We start from the raw sequence: 17,942 nt of genomic DNA on the forward strand, positions 1-17,942 counted from the left end.
GAGTTTGGAGAATTCAGGCAAGGAGCCGAAGAAACTGTGACCCAGACGTTCGATCGCTTCAATCATCTTCTCAGCAGGATGATCAAACATGACATCGAAAGGAAGCTTATCGAGCAGAAGGTTACGTTCTTAAATGGTCTAAGGTCAGAATGGAGAGTAGTGGTGTCAACAGTTAAAGCCCATGAGCAGTTTAAATCATACTCTTTGGCGAAACTGGTGGGTATTCTCAAGTCCCAGGAGAAGATTGTGCTGCAGGAAAAGCACGTTGTTTCAAGCCTAGGTTCACTGGCCCTCATGTCAAAAAGTAAAGCTGTGATGGAGGATGAAGACCTCAACTTGGAGGAGTATGACCTCACGTCTGAGGATTATGCTATGATGGTGTCTAACCCCAAGAGGTTCATTAAGAAGAGATTCCCCAGCAACAAAAACCGAAACTGGCAGGGGAGTTATAGTTCAGAAAAGGTTAACAATGAACCGAAGGTTGAAGAGCCCAAGAAGGAACCGAAGGCAGATGGTGATTCTGGAGTAAGCTGTTACTACTGTGGTGGGAAAAACCACTATGCTAAGGATTGTGTCCTCAAAAAGATGGCTGAAAAGGATGAGGAAAAGGATGAGGAAGCCTTGTTGCAGAAAAGGCTTGATGAGATGAGAAAGAAGAAATCTACCGCTAACCCTTCCATGAATGCTCTAATTGTGCAGGGTTCGGTTGCTGATGACGAGTTCGGTAGCGTGGAAGTTTGGTCAACCGACTCAGAAGACGATGAAGTGAGGAAGCCTTCTCATGGAAAGGCTTGTGTGGCAAAGGAGGAGAGCAGTGGAGGAAGGTGCTTCATGGTGTCCGATGTATCTCAGATGAGGGGATACAACACTGATGGTGGAAGCAATGAACCGAAGGAGCAGCAGGATATGTGCTTTACGGCCAAACCGCTCAGCGTGTAGTTCAACGAGCTCGATGAACTGATCAAGAAGGTACAATCGGTTTTCGTTTCATTTCAAGTACCACAATCCTCATATGAGAAAGAACTAAAAAATGTTAATACAAGAATTTCTCATCTAGATAGTAGTTTAACTCAAACTCGAGTCACCAATTCTAACCTAACTGATCAATTAAGCAGGGTGTCTTCGAAGAGTGAGGAGCGGCGCATGTGGATCGAGTTGAAGGAGTCTGAATTAGTTAAAATAAAAGACAAAAACATTTATTTACAAAGAGACAATTTAAAGTTGTTAAAACAGCGGAATGTTTTTTGTTTAATTGCAAAACGTCTTTATTCTAATATTACTCAGCTTCACTTGGACTGTGAAATAGGCCAAAAGATCCATCGCATGATTTTGCCCTTCCTTGAGTTTAAGGAGGATGAAATCGATGCTGAAGCTTATAATTGTGAGAGTGTGATATCATCTGATGACATTAATCCGACCTACATGTATGGACTGGACAACATAGAATCTTTCATTAAATCCAAGGACCACAAGGACATGCTTAAAAACCTTTTGGATGAAAATGATAGACTTAAACTGAGAACCGAAACCATACAAAAATTTGACTCTTTAAACGCCAACTTGAGCTCAGAAAACAAAATTGATGTTGAAAATGCATCTGAGCTTAACGAGGACGACAACATGAGTGAAATTTCTGTAGAGGACACGGTTGACTGCTCAGAATTTGTAAAAAACGAACCTGAAAACCACAAGAATCTAATTTCTGAAAATTTAGTGGAGTTCGCTCGATTGTCCCAACAAAAGTCCCCGATCTTAGCAGAGAAAGCGGTTGTATATCAAAAGGTCAGGACCACTCCAAATCAAGTGTACAAGGTCACTGGAGTAACCGAACATCAGACCGCTGAACTCACAGCTATTGTAAACGAAGACAATGCTGATGGTTGCGATGAGTACTTCTGGTCAGCTCCAATAGATAATGCAAATGAAACGGTAGGCTTATCAGAAAGAACCTCATGGATAAGTAAAGGTAGATACATACCAGAACCCTTGAATAAGCCAGATAATTTCGATGAGCCAAGTACTAGTGGTACGAAAGACATTCCTCAAGAGAATGGAAGTTCGGCAAAAGAAGACATTCCCTCTAGTTCCTCAGTTCAAAGTGAAACTCCTACAGTTCAAAGTGAACCAGCCAAGGAGAAACCGAAAATGAAAGCCAATATTCATCATCAACCGAAGTAGATGTGGAATAAGAAACGTGAAAGGAACCAGAGATACAGGAAGAATCTCTCTGAAAGGAAACAATTCTGGCAATCCCAGAATGCATATTTCTCACATCAAGACAAGAATCTGAAGTTTGAGAACAATCCTGTCGAAAAGCATGAGAGCCACAACAACCGAAAGCAAAGGCTCGGTTCTGAGAATGACTCCAACCGAAAGCATAGGTTCGGTTCAGAGAACTGCTCCAACTGAAAGCAAAGGTTCGTTTCTGAAGTCAAAAGAGATAAAAAAATCTAAGGTCAGTCTCACCAATGATCAAAAGCAAAAGGGTTACCTAGAGTCTCCAGCTAAGAAGTCATCTCAATCTAAGCCCACTTCTTCTCATTCATCTAATTCTTCTAATTCTTCCAATTCATCTCCATCTCACTCAAAAGCTCATTCCGTTCGTTCTCAAAAATCTCATTTGTCAGCTGAACAAAAGGGCAAACAGAAGATTAATTCATCCAATCCAGAGTCTAAACCGAACGCACCTAATCCTAATAAAATAAAAGTCTTTACCATCAAAAAAAAGATGAAACAACACTTATAAAACGAACATATCTTGTTGACATCCCTCTTACTATTCCTGTTCCTATGAAAAGCTCACGTGGACCCAAGAAACTTTGGGTTCCTAAATCTGCTTAATTTTTGTAGGTTATTAGTGACGAGCAGTTCAACGAAGAATGGTACATCGATAGTGGCTGCTCGCGTCACATGACAGGAAGGAAAGAAGAGCTCAGGGAATACAGGTCTCTTTCAAACGGCGGCAACGTCAAGTTCGGAAACAACTCTTTCGGCACCATAAAGGGATACGGAATGATAACTAATGGTGATTTTACTATAAGGAAGGTGGCTTATGTGGAAGGACTACAACACAACCTCATCAGTGTATCTCAGCTTGTTGGAGGTACAGGTCTCAAAGTCTCATTCGACGATGAAGGTTCTGAAATTATTGAGAAGAAGACGAAGAAAGTAATTCTCAAATCGGAGTGTAAGGGTGAAATGTTTCCTCTAAACCTTAAACCCATCAAAGGAAACCCAGCTATATGCTTGTTATCAAAAGCTCAATCTGATGAAAGCTGGTTGTGGCACCGAAGACTCTCTCATCTCAACTTTAAAGATATCAACAAACTTGTCACTGGAGGTCATGTTCGAGGCCTTCCATTGCTCAAGTTCGACAGAGATCATTTGTGTGCTGCATGCGAAATGGGGAAGCAGAGTCGTCAAAGTCATCCATCTGTAATTAACACAAAAGTTGTTGAACCACTCGAATTACTTCATATTGATTTGTGTGATCCATCATCTATCGAAAGCATCGGTGGTAGCAAGTATATTCTTGTTATTGTTGATGACTTTTCACGATTCACATGGGTGTTCTTTCTAAAACTCAAATCTGAAGCGACTCATAAACAGAAAGTGTTCATCAAGCAGATTGAAGTACAGCTCAAGAAGGTCGTTCGCAACATCAGAAGCGACAATGGTCTGGAATTCAAGAACAAGGAATTTGAAGAATTTTGTCACACCCCCAAACCAGAACGGCGGAAACGTTCGGGGGCGGAGGACGTCATATTCAGTATCATAACAGTTCATAGAAAGGAAAGTACACACCACCATATATATTAATGTTTCCAAAATGTTTACATAATCGTATTCGTTACTTGTTCAAAAGATAAATACATAAACATCCTTCAAAAGAAGTAATTAACGTCAGCACATTAATCCCCAAAAGTTGATTTCCAAATCTGCTTAGCGGTTCCCTGAGAATACAAGTTATTTCAAAGAAAAAGTGTCAACAATTAAGTTGGTGAGTTCATAAGTAGTGTTTTGAGAAAATGTACGCCATTCGAAAGTTCGTGTATGTTTTCCAGAAAACGCAGTATTTCAATTGTAAAGAGTTATGATTCATTGTGTTGAAAATGAATGTATTAGATCCAGAAAATCCCATATTTTCCCTAATAGTTGAGATATGATTTGTTGTGTTTTCCAAGAAAAACCCTTATTTTCTTATAAAAGTATGAAATGCACATAACTGTTCGTGATATAAGTTGCAACTAATTTTACCGAGAAAATCCCTTATTTTCCTATTAGTTGTTTGGTTTGTATACAGGAAAAACCCTTATTTTCCTGACATAACTGGCAGTCTCTAAGACCGAAAATCGCAAGCAACCGACGTGCTTGTAAGTTGTGTCATAGTTTTACATAGTAAAGCTATACGAAGATCGCACTTGTTAGATGAAGAATAGTTTTAATAGCTACTCGTTCATAAAAGCATAATACCATAATAATTGTATATCCGATGAGTTTTATAACCATACTAAACATAATATGCCTGTAGCGACGTTCTTCAGGCGTCGTAGCATTATGACAACTGTCACCCCAAAAGACGGACTGTAGCTAACAGTCAGGGCGCGGGATCATGACTTCCCGTATAGATCTATACACATTTGACACGTTCTCCGAACGGGAGACTCTGGTTATAGACAGGACTTGTAGCGATACCTTTTATCAAAAAGGCAGTGTTTGAAGATGTACACGTCTCATGGATTCTCAACTAAGTCTGTATTAAAGTAGTAGTTTTGTATGCAAAGTTTATCCTTTTTCACAATATTTGACAAAGCATAAATCATAAGTTCTTTGGATGTATAAAAAGGTTTAGTAAAGAATGTTACCCTTGATATGATGTATTTGTATGTAAACGTATAAATAAAACATATTTCTATTTATAAACATATTGTATCCCAAGAGGGTAAAGTTGTGTTGTGAGGTGTTTTGCATGATAATGACTTCATAAGACAGTTAAAACAACAGTATGAAAAGTATATAAAAAGATCGATGTTTCACACGATTTTAGTCGTGTGTTTACTTGTATTCCCCCCCCCCCTAAAAGAGTATAAAAAGCATTTAAAAACGTATTTAAAGTGTGTTTGCAGGGGTATGAACTCACCTGATAGTTTGAGGATAGCGAGATGGAAAACCGGACAGAGTTTCGTCTCGGGAAACGGATTTTCCTCGGGACTCTCGGGAATCTCGGGAGTAAAATCGACCCTCAGGACTTGAGCAAAAAGACCAGAGCTTCGGGTTTGAACGGGCACGGAAAACGAGGAAAGATTGTGAGAGAGAAGAGAAATGAGCCCTTTTCTCGGAAGCCCTCGCATCCTATTTATAGGAAGGCTGAACCGCCTCGGTACGCGGGGCGTACGCTCGTACGCAGCGCGTACGCGTACGTCATGCATAACCGAAGCCTCGACTGCCTCGGCTTCTGATGGGACGGGTTGTTGGGTACTCGGGTCGGATGGGACGGGTTGCTGGGGAGACGGGTCGGATGGGACGGCGGGTCGGACGGGACAGCGGGTCGGACGGGTCGGATACTTCGGACGGGTCGGACGGGTCGGATGCCTCGGATAGGACGACGTGGACGATCAGAGGCCAAGTCTCTCGGGTACGCAGGGCGTACAGGGGTACGCAGCGCGTACCCGGATGAGGACGCTGACTCCTCTTCGGATAAGGTCCGAAATTTTGAATTAAATAATTATATAATTTATTTAATAAACTTCAAAAATTCATATCTTCTTCATACGAACTCCGTTTTCGATGGTCTTTATATCCACGCGTAGGTGAGACTACGCTCTACAACTTTCGTTTAGACTCCGTCAGCAGATTCCGAAATTATTTTTTTTTATTATTTATATTAAACTCATCGTGTTTAAGGAATTTCTTTGAAAATTCATAACTTCTTTATCTGATGTCGGTTTTTGCCAGACTTTTACCGCTGAAATACCATTGTCGAGACCTTCGATTCTCATTTAGGTTATTCCGGCCAAAAGTCGCTCGATCTCCGATTCGAGTTTTTAGTTGTCTACTGCTATATTCGGATCTTGGAAAAATCATAACTTCCTCATACGAAGTCAGATTTGGACGTTCTTTTTGTGTACGCTCACGGTTTAATGTTATCTATAACTTTCATTTAGATACCTAAGGCTAAATGCTATCATATTGAAACTTTGCGTTTTCCGTTTAATCGGTGTTGTCGGTTTTGTCGGGAATCTTAGAATGGTCATAACTTCTTCGTCATAACTCGGATTTTAGTGTTCTTTATATATTTGGAAACCTTAAGACGATATCTACTACATAGTGTACTCCAATCAGAGCTTTTGAATAATTCATTTATCGATGATATTCCTATTACATTCCAAAGAGGTTACAAGACTCGATTTATAATGCCCGGAAATAACGGGTTGTTACAAATTTCTAGCAGAAAAGGGAATAAGTCACAACTTCTCAGCTCCCTACACACCTCAACAGAACGGAATTGTCGAAAGACGAAACCGATCTTTGTGTGAAGCTGCCCGAACTATGCTAAGTTTCGCTTCCTTACCTCTTTATTTTTGGGCTGATGCAATTTCTGCTGCTTGTTTTACACAGAACAGGTCTTATCTCAACAAACGATTCACGCTCACACCATACGAGATTCTCAACAACAGAAAGCCCAATGTGAAATTTTTCCATGTGTTCGGCTCACGGTGTTTCATCTTTAACTCCAAAGAACACCGCAAAAAGTTCGATGTCAAAGCCGACGAGGGAATCTTTCTGGGTTACTCTCTCACTTCCAAAGCATACAGAGTCCTAAACAAGCGTTCGAGAAAAATCGAAAAGACCTATTACGTGACTTTTGAAGATAGCTATGTCAAAAAGCTACAGGCCAAAGAAGACACAGCTGGGGAAATCTTTCCTCAAACTGGCCAAGTCACAGTCTCGATCGTTAATTTATACGAGAAGTTTCTGGAGCTATTTGACAAACCAGAAAAAGCTACTCTCTCAGAAGCAGGCGCAATAGACAACAAGGTAGACCACATGAAGCAAATTGTCGAAGAAGCTGCCGGGAGAATGAATGAAGGAGGATCGAATTATGATGAACGTCCATCCAACGATGCTTCAGTCGAGGGGGAGCCAAGCTCACATGTCGAGGGGGAGCCAAGCTCACATGTTGAGGGGGAGCCTAGCTCTACAACTGCTACCGAAAGTCCAACTGCAACCGAAAGTGCCTCTCCAACCGAAGGTGCATCAACGCCTGAAAGTCTAGCACCACAAGAAACCTCTGAACCTCAAGTTTCTCATAGCTCATCAATCGAGGGGGAGCATGGTGATATGTCACTTGACTACGAAAGCCAATCTGAGCCAGAAGAAATGATCAATGCTGAACTAGACCCAACCTTTGATCCAAACTATCCTCCTCTTACCAAATGGACCAGAGATCATCCTATCTCTTAAGTGGATGGTGATGTCTCCGAAAAGGTTCTGACCCGATCACAACTGAAGGCAAAATAGACATCCTTATTTTCAAAGGTTGAGTTTTGTATGTTTAACTCATTCGTATCAAAAGTTGAACCGAAGACAGTTAACATTGCTCTCGATCACTCCGATTGGGTTCAAGCAATGCAAGACGAACTGAACGAATTCGAAAGGAACAAAGTCTGGCGCCTCATTCCAACTCCTCTAGATGCCTCGGTTGTTGGTCTCAAATGGGTCTTTAGGAATAAAATGGACAAGGAAGGGAATGTTATAAGGAACAAAGCTCGTCTGGTAGTAAAGGGATATTGTCAGGAGGAAGGGAATGATTATGAAGAGACTTTCGCTCCCGTAGCTAGGCTGGAATCTGTCAGAATATTTCTTGCTTACGCTGCCCACAAAAACTTTGAAGTTTTCCAAATGGACGTCAAGTGTGCATTTCTTAATGGAGAACTCGAAGAAACCGTGTATGTGGAGCAACCTCCTGGGTTCGTGAACGAAAAATATCCAAATCATTGCTACATTCTGGATAAAGCTGTGTATGGCCTCAAACAAGCTCCGAGAGCCTGGTATGAAACGCTAACTAAATTCTTAAAGATGTCTAAATTCAAACAAGGTTCGGTTGACCCAACCTTCTTTCGCAAAAAGGAAGGTAACCACCTTATGATAGTTCAAATTTATGTCGATGACATCATCTTTGGCTCTACGAATCCCAGCCTAACAGCTGAATTCAGAAAGCTGATGGAGACTAAATTTGAAATGAGCTCAATGGGTCCTATTAACTTTTTCCTTGGTTTAAATATTAGACAGGGACCCGAAGGCATCTTTATCAATCAGGAAGCTTACACGAAGACTCTCCTAGCAAAGTTTGGTATGATGGGAGACTCCAAAGTCAAAGTCCCAATGGCATTCGGCACCAAGCTAACTCCATCTCTAGACAAAACGGCTGTTGATATCACGCTCTATCGTCAAATGATAGGCTCACTAATGTATCTTACTGCTAGCAGGCCTGACATCATGTTTTCTGTGTGTTATTGTGCTCGATTTCAGACAAACCCACGCGAACCTCACATGCTTGCAGTGAAGAACATTTTACGCTATCTCAAGCGAACCACCTCCTTAGGTCTATGGTATCCTTCCAACTCAGGCTTCTTCGTTCAAGCCTATTCAGATGCTGACCTTGGAGGATGTGGACTCGACAGAAAAAGCACCACTTGTGGCTGTCAATTCCTTGACGGGAAGTTGGTTAGCTGGCAATCCAAGAAACAAACGTGCGTGTCGTTGTCTACTGCCGAAGCAGAATACATAGCCGCTGCATCCTGCACCTCTCAAGTGATTTGGATCCAGAGTCAACTTCGAGACTATGGACTCAATATGAAGAAGATCCCATTATATTGTGACTCTGAAAGTGCAATTAGGATCTGTCATAACCCAGTGCAACACTCTAAAACCAAACACATAGCACTGAGGTATCACTTCATCAAAGATCACGTGGAAGATGGAAACGTCGAAGTTCACTTCGTAAGAACCACTGATCAACTGGCTGACGTCTTTACCAAAGCTCTTCCTGAAGCATCATTCAACAGAATACTGCAAGGGCTAGGTATGATGGAATCAGAGTCAGTACCTCACACTACCTCTCAACCTCAAACGTAAGAAGCGAAATTGACCGAACGTTCAGGTTCGGTTAAATCATCTGACTCGCTCATCACCACAAAGGTAGTTTTCTTAGTTGTATATTTCTTGTACACAGTTGTTTATCTTATTGTTAATAGTATTTTCTGCTTCCATGTCTAAATTCCTTGGTTTTCTAAAAATTTTCCAAAACCGAAACCTACCGAAGGTTCGGGTTCGGTTTTTCAAAATTTTCCAAAACCGAAACCTACCGAAGGTTCGGGTTTGGTTTTTCAAAATTTTCCAAAATCGAAACCTACCGAAGGTTCGGGTTCGGTTTTTCAAAATTTTCTTGAACCGAAACCAACCGAACGCTCGGGTTCGGTTTTTCAAAATTCTCTTCAACCGAAACCAACCGAACGCTCGGGTTCGGTTTTTCAAAATTTTCTTGAACCGAAACCAACCGAACGCTCGGGTTCGGTTTTTCAAATTTTTCCCAACCGAAACCAACCGAACGTTCGGGTTCGGTTTTTCAAAGTTTTCCAAAGTTTTTTTTACTCTTTCCAAGTCTCATTTTCTTTGCTCATTTTTTAACTTTTAATTTTTTTTCTTTTTATTTTTCTTATTATCTATTTCAAAAACTCCAAAAATATTTTTTTAATTTTATTTGTGCTCGTTCGTTTATGGGGATATAATTGTTGGATTACTTAAGTGTCCCTAGAAGCATGCTGCTGTATGTGTCCCAAGCCTCATAAGATTTTGAATAAAAGCCTTCATGACCTGGTATAAACAAACCTTGTCTTCCCAATAAGGCTACCACATATATTCTAATCGTGAGCTCTCCATTACATTTCTCCATTAAATTCGTTTCATCAACGTAACCCTTGAGACTCTCAGAAATTACCACTAAGGTTTATGGTTACACAACAGTTGTGTTTATGATCTTAGTTTCGTGTCACTACGAGCTGAGTGAAACCCAAAATTCAACACCAAATCTGAATTGACGGTGAACAATTAATTTGCTCAAGTTTTCACCAAAGAATTGACGGATGTACCTTCATGAAATCTCAAATTTTATTTTGTGTGATTCCTATGAAATTGTTAAACACCATAACATTTCTTCCCTTGGAATCCAGATTTTTTTTTTTTTGAGATTTTCTATTTTTCAAGCCAATTTAAAATTACTTCCTACCTACTTGTTCAACAGACTACACCGGTCTCACAAGTACTTTGATCACTTTCTTTCTTATTTCAAGATTAGAATTGTTGCATCAAAGCGAAAGCCACCCTGAAGTAGCCTAATTACAAGAAGCCTTTCAACATTTATTAATAAGTGTTTGATCGTAATTCAACGGGAATCCACATTAACACTTTAAGGTCTCTCTTGACCTTGAAGGAAGAGATTCGTGCCCGGGATCATTTGTTTCGTGTCATTATTGACATCACAATCATTCCTAAAAAGAGTTGCTTTATTTCTTTTCCTTTTACACTCTTCGCACGAAAATCTTTGATTTTCCAAAATTCCGTTACTAATTATTACAGGCTGTATTATTGCTTTGGTGGTTCATTATCAAGTTGTGGTCAAAAATCATCCACGTGGGCAATTTATTCAAAAGATGCGATTCAAAAGATAAGACGAAGGGTTGCTGACTCAGGCGGAAAATAAAAGGATTGAATTTCAACCGGTGGTAAAAAGGGGCGCGTGTGAATTTGAAACGCCCACTCTTTTACTGACATATTGGACGCGTGTGCGAATTTCAAGCAATTCCTCTCTGGCACTTAAAGGCGCGTGAGGAGTTGAAACGGTTTGTTCTGAAACGGCGCTTGTTGGGCGGCGTGTTCCTAGGAATCTGACACTCTCTCTCCTACGTGATCATCGCATGCCTTAACTGTCACGCATCTGTCATTCCGGGAAACCTTTTCGTATTTCCATAGAAGATTTGAACAGATTTTTCTCTCTCCTTACAATCACTATAAAAGGCAGTCTCCACTCCCATTTACCTCTTTACTGCATCCGGATTTCCAAGAGAGCACAAAAATTTCCCTAAAGCTTTCCTGTTCATCTTCTTCTTCCTACCTTCAACAATGGCAGAATCATCATCCGTCCATGCCACCTCACACATTCTTCCCATTCGTATGCGACTGCCTATTATGACAAAGCAGTTGAGTGGGTCTTCTTTGAGGTTGCTGATCACAAGACCTCCATTTCTCGACAACGATTTGGTACTTTGCTAGGTTTGGCTACTGACCCATCGAGAATTAATCCGGAGACGATTCCGGTGGGCCATCTTTACAACATGTTTTACAATATGGGGTACACGGAGGCGCTCACCTCCGTCGCAAAGTTCAAGAAATCCTGCTTGCCGCCGCAGTGGAACGGCATGTTCACAGTCCTCTTCAAGGGCTTATCTGAACGGAGCTCAGGATCCGATGGTTCAAGTCGACTGTTCCTGTCGATTATGTATGCAATTTACAACGGAGTCAACCTAGACTTTGGGTTGCTCCTCTGGCAACAGCTCATCCAGAGCCTTTCTTCTTCATCACGACATTCTGAGGTGTCGTTTGCCCGGTTCTGGATTCTTATCACCAAATGGGTGATGGATAAGTTGGATATTCCCACTGTTGTTGGTGCATCGATGTCTTCGGTCGGTACTTTTCATACCACGAAGATCATCGTCTCTGATGCATCTAAGTTTTCGTTCATTGGCTCTATTCCGGAGACAATGTATGGCAATGTTCCCTCTGACAGCAGGCTCATCCGGACGATTAAGGAGTTCAAAGCGACTGGACCTAGGCAACTTACACCGGAAATGCTAAAGTCCATCCATGATGCTGACAAACCGGTTAACAGGGGCAAAAAGGCGGAAAAAGGGAAGCAAGTGGCCAAAGCTCCTAAAGGTCCTTCTCCCAGGAAAAGGAAACAAACAAAACCTGCCCAGTCACCGCAACCGAAGAGAAGGAAGACTCAACCGAAGCGAAAGCTTGTCATCCCAACAAAACCTGCCCAGTCACCGCAACCGAAGAGAAGGAAGACTCAACCGAAGCGAAAGCTTGTCATCCCTTCTTCTTCGAGTGACTCAGAAGGCGAGAGTTCGGATTCGGACGGCTCTCAACGAGGCGAAACCACTCCAAGAGGCAACACCCCACCCCAATCTCCTACCCCAGACATAGAAATCCATAATTCACCCATTCCTTCACCCACTCAAACCCCACTACCACTATTCCTCCAACCTCTTTCCCTATACCACCACCCATTTTCACTGATACAACTACAACAACAACCGCAAAAGTTCCAACCAACGTATCTGATACGGGGGTTCATACCGATGCAACCGAAACACCACCTGTAACCGAAACCCCACCCGTAACCGAACCACCTCAAACCGAAACCCAGCATACAACCGAACCTACCCACACTCAATCACCACCCGAAACTACCCCAACCAACACTCAACCTGAACCTACAAAAACCACCACACCCCCAGCTTCACCACCCCCACCATCTCCAGATCATGCCTCTGATGGAGATAACCCGTTCCTTGGCGGTGAAAACATGACCTTCGATTCGGTCTACTTTAGTCCGTTTCAGGTTCAAAGCGATGAAGAGGACGATGCTCCAGTGACAAAGAAGCATTTTAAGGAGCTAAACGAGAAGGTTGACTTACTTCTTGCGTCATCCACCAATTCTCAGTCCTCTCTATCTGAAGCCGCACTTCAGAAAATTGTTGATGCCTTCTCCAGGGCTCAGCATGATTCGGTAGCTTCAGCCACAGCCGCCATAGACGCCTCTACAAAAGCCTGTGAGGCTGCGACCGCAAAAGTCGATAAACTATTCTCAGACACCTCTTCCCTGTTGAAGTCCTTACAGGAGAGCGCTGATGCCACCAAGACAACTTTGGAACCAATAGTTCAGCAATTGGCAAAGTTCGTCTCAACGGAGTTATAGTCATTCGCTACACTTCGCCAATCAATCAGCGATGACAACTCGGCCCTTCGTGCCTCCATTGATGAGCGCCTCGCTAAGCTTCAAGAGGATCTCGCCGCTGAAAACTCATTAATGGACGTTCTGGCAAGCAAAACCACCGCCCTTAAGGTCAAGAGCACTCAGCTTTCAAACTCTCAACAACAGCTTGAAGCTCTTCGATCCGAACGGGAGGTCATAAAAACATGTGTTTCGGATGTACACGCTGCCTTATCTAACATCCTAGAAGCACACGATCCGATTCTCAATCATTCAGTGAGGCGAACCCTTGCTGAAAAACTTTCTCCTGCCATGGACCTTCTCAGCAAAATCGAAGGCTTACCTAGTTTCGTGTCCAATCCAAAACAAGGGGGAGAAGGGAAGAACTCCGGATCGAAACCACCTCCTTCCTCCAAAGCTACTCACACAACCGAACCACCTCCGACTGGTCAAACTTCGGGTTCGGGTGTGAAGGATAAAGGGAAGAACATAGCTGAGGAAGAAGATGAAGATGAAGATAAAGAAACCATTGCAAACATGTTGAAATGTAAAAACAGTCGCAATGTTGATAATGATGTCAATCATGTGGCGCGAGAGGCTGAAGAAGCCGAACGCAAGAAGAAAGAAGCCCACGATCTCCTTGAGAGCAGGAAGACTCTCTTCCCTGCCTGGACTCGGGAGCGAATGATTAAGGAGGCCATAGATACTCCTAGCATCCTATGGCTCGAGCCGGTGATCTCCTTCGACTGCTATAACTCTGTCGATTCGCAGTTCGACATGCCGTTGACTCGAAAGGCGTTTATCTTCCACGCCTTCTCCAATATTTTTGAAGTCCCTCATCCGAACCCTGAGGTTGATAGGGAGCTGATCGATTTCTATCTGAAGGTTGCTCGTCCTCAGTATCAAACATGGAGCGCCCAGAAGATAGTGAATGTTCGGGTTTTGAAGCCTTACACCGAAGGAAGATTCATCAATGTTCGGTTCAAGGTGATTCGAGGGTCTGCAAGAACTGAACATCTTATATCCCTGGCAGATCTACCGAACCTAAATCCTCATGATTGGATCGTCTTGCATAACATCCTCTTGACGAATGAAGCTGAATATAGTCCGATTATAGACCATCTCAAAAGGATGTTAGTCTGTTACATCATGGAGGTATCCCTAATGGATCAGGAGGTAGCCACTGTCTTCAAGAAGAAACCGAAGATAGCTCCTGTGGGATCGGCCAGTGATCTCAATCAAATGAAAATGGGCAAGATCGACCCGAGACGCAATTCGGTCATTTTCATTAGAGCAGAAGGACAGAAATGTCTCTTTGCTTTAGCTGACAAACATCTTTACACCACTGCTTGTTTAGAGTACGTGTTGTCGATCAACCGAAGGTGTAAAGAGAATACAGCAGACGATGTCAAGTACTTCAACGACATGATCCAATGGTACATCAGATTCAGGCAGACGATACTTGCTCTGATCTCTCGTCTGTTTCAGACTGTGAAGAAGAAGGTACCTGTCGCTGCTGGCCCAAGTAACAAGTGAAGATCTCGCTCCAATTGACGCAAAGGGGGAGATTGTTGGGTTGTAGATTTGTTCAAGGATTGCGTCATTAGGCTCGGCTATTAGTCCATATGTTTTGTGCTCCGGTTTTGGGCCTGTCCAACCGTGAGCTTGTTAGGTTTACTATATAAGTATATGTTTACATGCATATTAGGTTAACGCTTGAGAGTATAACGATAGTTTTGCAGATTTCTTTATCGTTCTTGTAAACCTCCAATCCTCTACAGTTGATGTTCTTGATCGAGCTCTTCTGAGGGTTATTTTATAATCATTCGACTCGTTTGATTGATTCTTGACTTGTTCTTTATTTTCGTGTTCTTGCTGTTTAATATTTATTTACCTGTTTAAGATCTAATCGATCTTCAAGATTAAGTTTTAATCTCATCAATGTATGTTGAGGGACCGAGCCAGGGGTTGGTGGGAGGAGGTGACCCACGAGGTGGGGTCAGCAGGGGTGGCCAAGATGACATGGGCAGAGTTTGTGAGGAGGTTCAATTCGGAGTTCGCACCATCCATTAAGGTGCAACAGTTAGTAAAGGAGTTCCAGGACTTGCAGCAGACCACCAAGACTGTGGCGGAGATCACCACCATGTTTCGGGAGCGTGCATTGTTGGTTCCGCAGTACGTTGCGGACGAGGAGATGAAGAAGACTAGATATCATTCGATGCTGAGAAATGACATTCGAGAGTTCATGAGCTTTCCAGGGTGCAAGACCCTTAATGAGATGGTAGAGAAGGCCTGTGAGCGGGAGATTGAGTTAGAGCTCCGCACCAAGCAGAAGCTGAAGCAGGTTCAGACGACAGTAGGTAAAGCTAAGAAGCCTAAGACCTCCGATTATTCCAGCAGGGGCCAGCCAGGCCGTGGCCGATGTGCCAAGTGTGGGAGGTCGTACATCGGAGCTTGTCGAGTGACAGTTCCAGTATGTTATACATGTAGCTAGCCGAGCCACGTGAGCAAGGATTGCCCCAATAAGGGTTTGATTTGTTTCCACTGCAACCAGACCGGTCGTAGAAAGGCCGACTGTCTGAGGTTGCAGGAAGGAGGAGGATTAGTGGCGGCTGATGCGCCCGCCACAATGAGGATTACCGATGGCCGCCCAATTAAGGTGGAGAGTACTGTGGTGAAGATCCGCACATTTCAGCTGACCACGGAAGAGGCTAGAGTAGCACCAGACGGTGTGACTGGTATGTGATCTATTTCATGTCTTGGTTATTTTATTATTATGATTGTGCTATTATGATCTTATATAGAGACCTTTTTGGTCAATGGTTTGTCGGCTCATGTTCTCTTTGATACAAGGGCTACCCAATCGCTTGTATCTCTTACACTCAGCAAGAAGTTCCGGGACACTCCCGAGACTTTGGATTCCCACTCAATGTGGAGATTTCAGATGACCGCACCCTGATTGTTGCGAGCGTATATCGAGGTAGTGTTCTGAATATGTTTTGGGAAAGGTTCTGTGTCGATTTCTTTCCAATACCATTGCAAGGGTTGAAGGTAATCATTGGGATGGATTGGTTGGGACCCAACGGGGCCACGATAGACTGCGAGAACCAGCTAGTGAGGTTTCAACCCCCAAGTGGGGGAGAACTAATTATTCGGGGAGAGAGAGCTTCGCATGGACCAACCCTTTGTTTGGCTGCGAGAGTTAAGAGATCTCTCCAGTAGGGTTGTTTGAGATTTTTTGCATATGTTTTTGATACGAGAGTTGAGGTTGTGACAGATTTGAGCAGCGTTTCGGTTGTGCGGGACTTTCAGGATGTATTTCACGAAGAGTTTCATGGGGTTCCTCCTGTGAGGCAAGTGGAGTTCAATATCGATTTAGTGCCTGGTGCAGCTCCGATAGCCAAGGCTCCATTTCGTCTAGCTCCACCTGAGATGCAGGAGCTTTTCATGCAGCTTCAGGAGCTGCTGGACGGGGATTCATTCGTCCGAGTAGTTCTCTGTGGGGAGCACTGATCTTGTTTGTGAAAAAGAAGTATGGGTCACACAGGTTGTGTATTGATTATTGGGAGCTGAACAAGCTAACAGTGAAGAACCGTTGTCCGCTCCCGAGGATTGATGATTTGTTCCACCAGCTTCAGGGTGCATCTTGGTTTTCCAAGATTGATCTTTGGTTAGGCTAACATCAGATGACGATTAGGGATGAGGATATACCGAATATGACTTTAGAACTCGCTATGGTCATTATGAGTTTGTGGTGATGCCATTCGGGCTCACCAATGCTCCAACAACGTTCATGGATCTAATGAACTGGGTTTGTAGACCGATGTTGGATCAGTCTGTGATTGTCTTCATTGATGATATCTTGGTCTATTCTATGACCAAGGAGCATCACGAGCAACATTTGAGGGGGGTTTTTGAGACCTTGAGGATGGAGAGGTTGTATGCTAAATTCTACAAATGTGATTTTTGGTTATGGGAGGTGCAGTTTTTGGGGCACATCGTCAACCAGGAGGGTATATTGGTTGATCCAGCCAAAATCAAGGTGGTGATGCGTTGGGAGGTTCTGAAGAACGCATCCAATATTCAAAGTTTCTTGGGTCTTGCATGGTACTATCATAGATTTATTTAGGATTTCTCCAAGATCTCCAGACCCTTGACCCGTTTGACCAAGAAATGTGTGACCTTTCGGTGGGGTCCAGATCTGCAGACGATATTTGAGACTTTGAAGCAGAAATTATGTGAGGCCCTGATTTTAGCACTACCTGAGGGTTTAGATGACTTGGTAGTGTATTATGATGCTTCTATTTTGGGATTAGGAATTGTTCTGATGCAGAGGGGGCATGTGATTGCTTATTCTTCGAGGCAGTTGAAGCCTCATGAGGCGAATTATCCCACTCATGATTTGGAATTGGGGGCAGTGGTGTTTGTCCTCAAGATTTCGAGGCACTATTTATATGGGGTTCGATGCACCATTTTCACTGACCACAAAATTTTGAAGTATTTGATGGATTAGCAGAACCTAAATATGCGGCAGATGAGGTGGTTGGATGTACTAAAATATTATGATTGCGAGATTTTGTACCACCCTGGGAAGACCAACGTGGTGGCCGATGCCTCGAGCCGCAAGGTGGTGAGTGCTTCGATTGGAGATGTTTGTTTGAGAATGATGGTGATTTCCTTCTTGTTGGATATGATCAAGGAGGCTCGGGATTAGGGCTTGAAGAGAGAGAACTGGAAGATAGAGCGGATTTGGGGTCAGATTCCTTTGTTTGTTCGGGATAGCCGGGGGGTTTTGACGCAGTGTGGCCGAGTGTGGGTACCGATATCTAGGGGTGAGGCAAAAGATCTTGGTGGAGGCACACAAGTCCAAGTTCTCTATTCATTC

The sequence above is a fragment of the Lactuca serriola genome, chromosome 6 (genome assembly GCF_051521515.1).
Source record: "Lactuca serriola cultivar US96UC23 chromosome 6, Lser_US96UC23_V15, whole genome shotgun sequence".
Classification (NCBI taxonomy): Eukaryota; Viridiplantae; Streptophyta; class Magnoliopsida; order Asterales; family Asteraceae; genus Lactuca; species Lactuca serriola.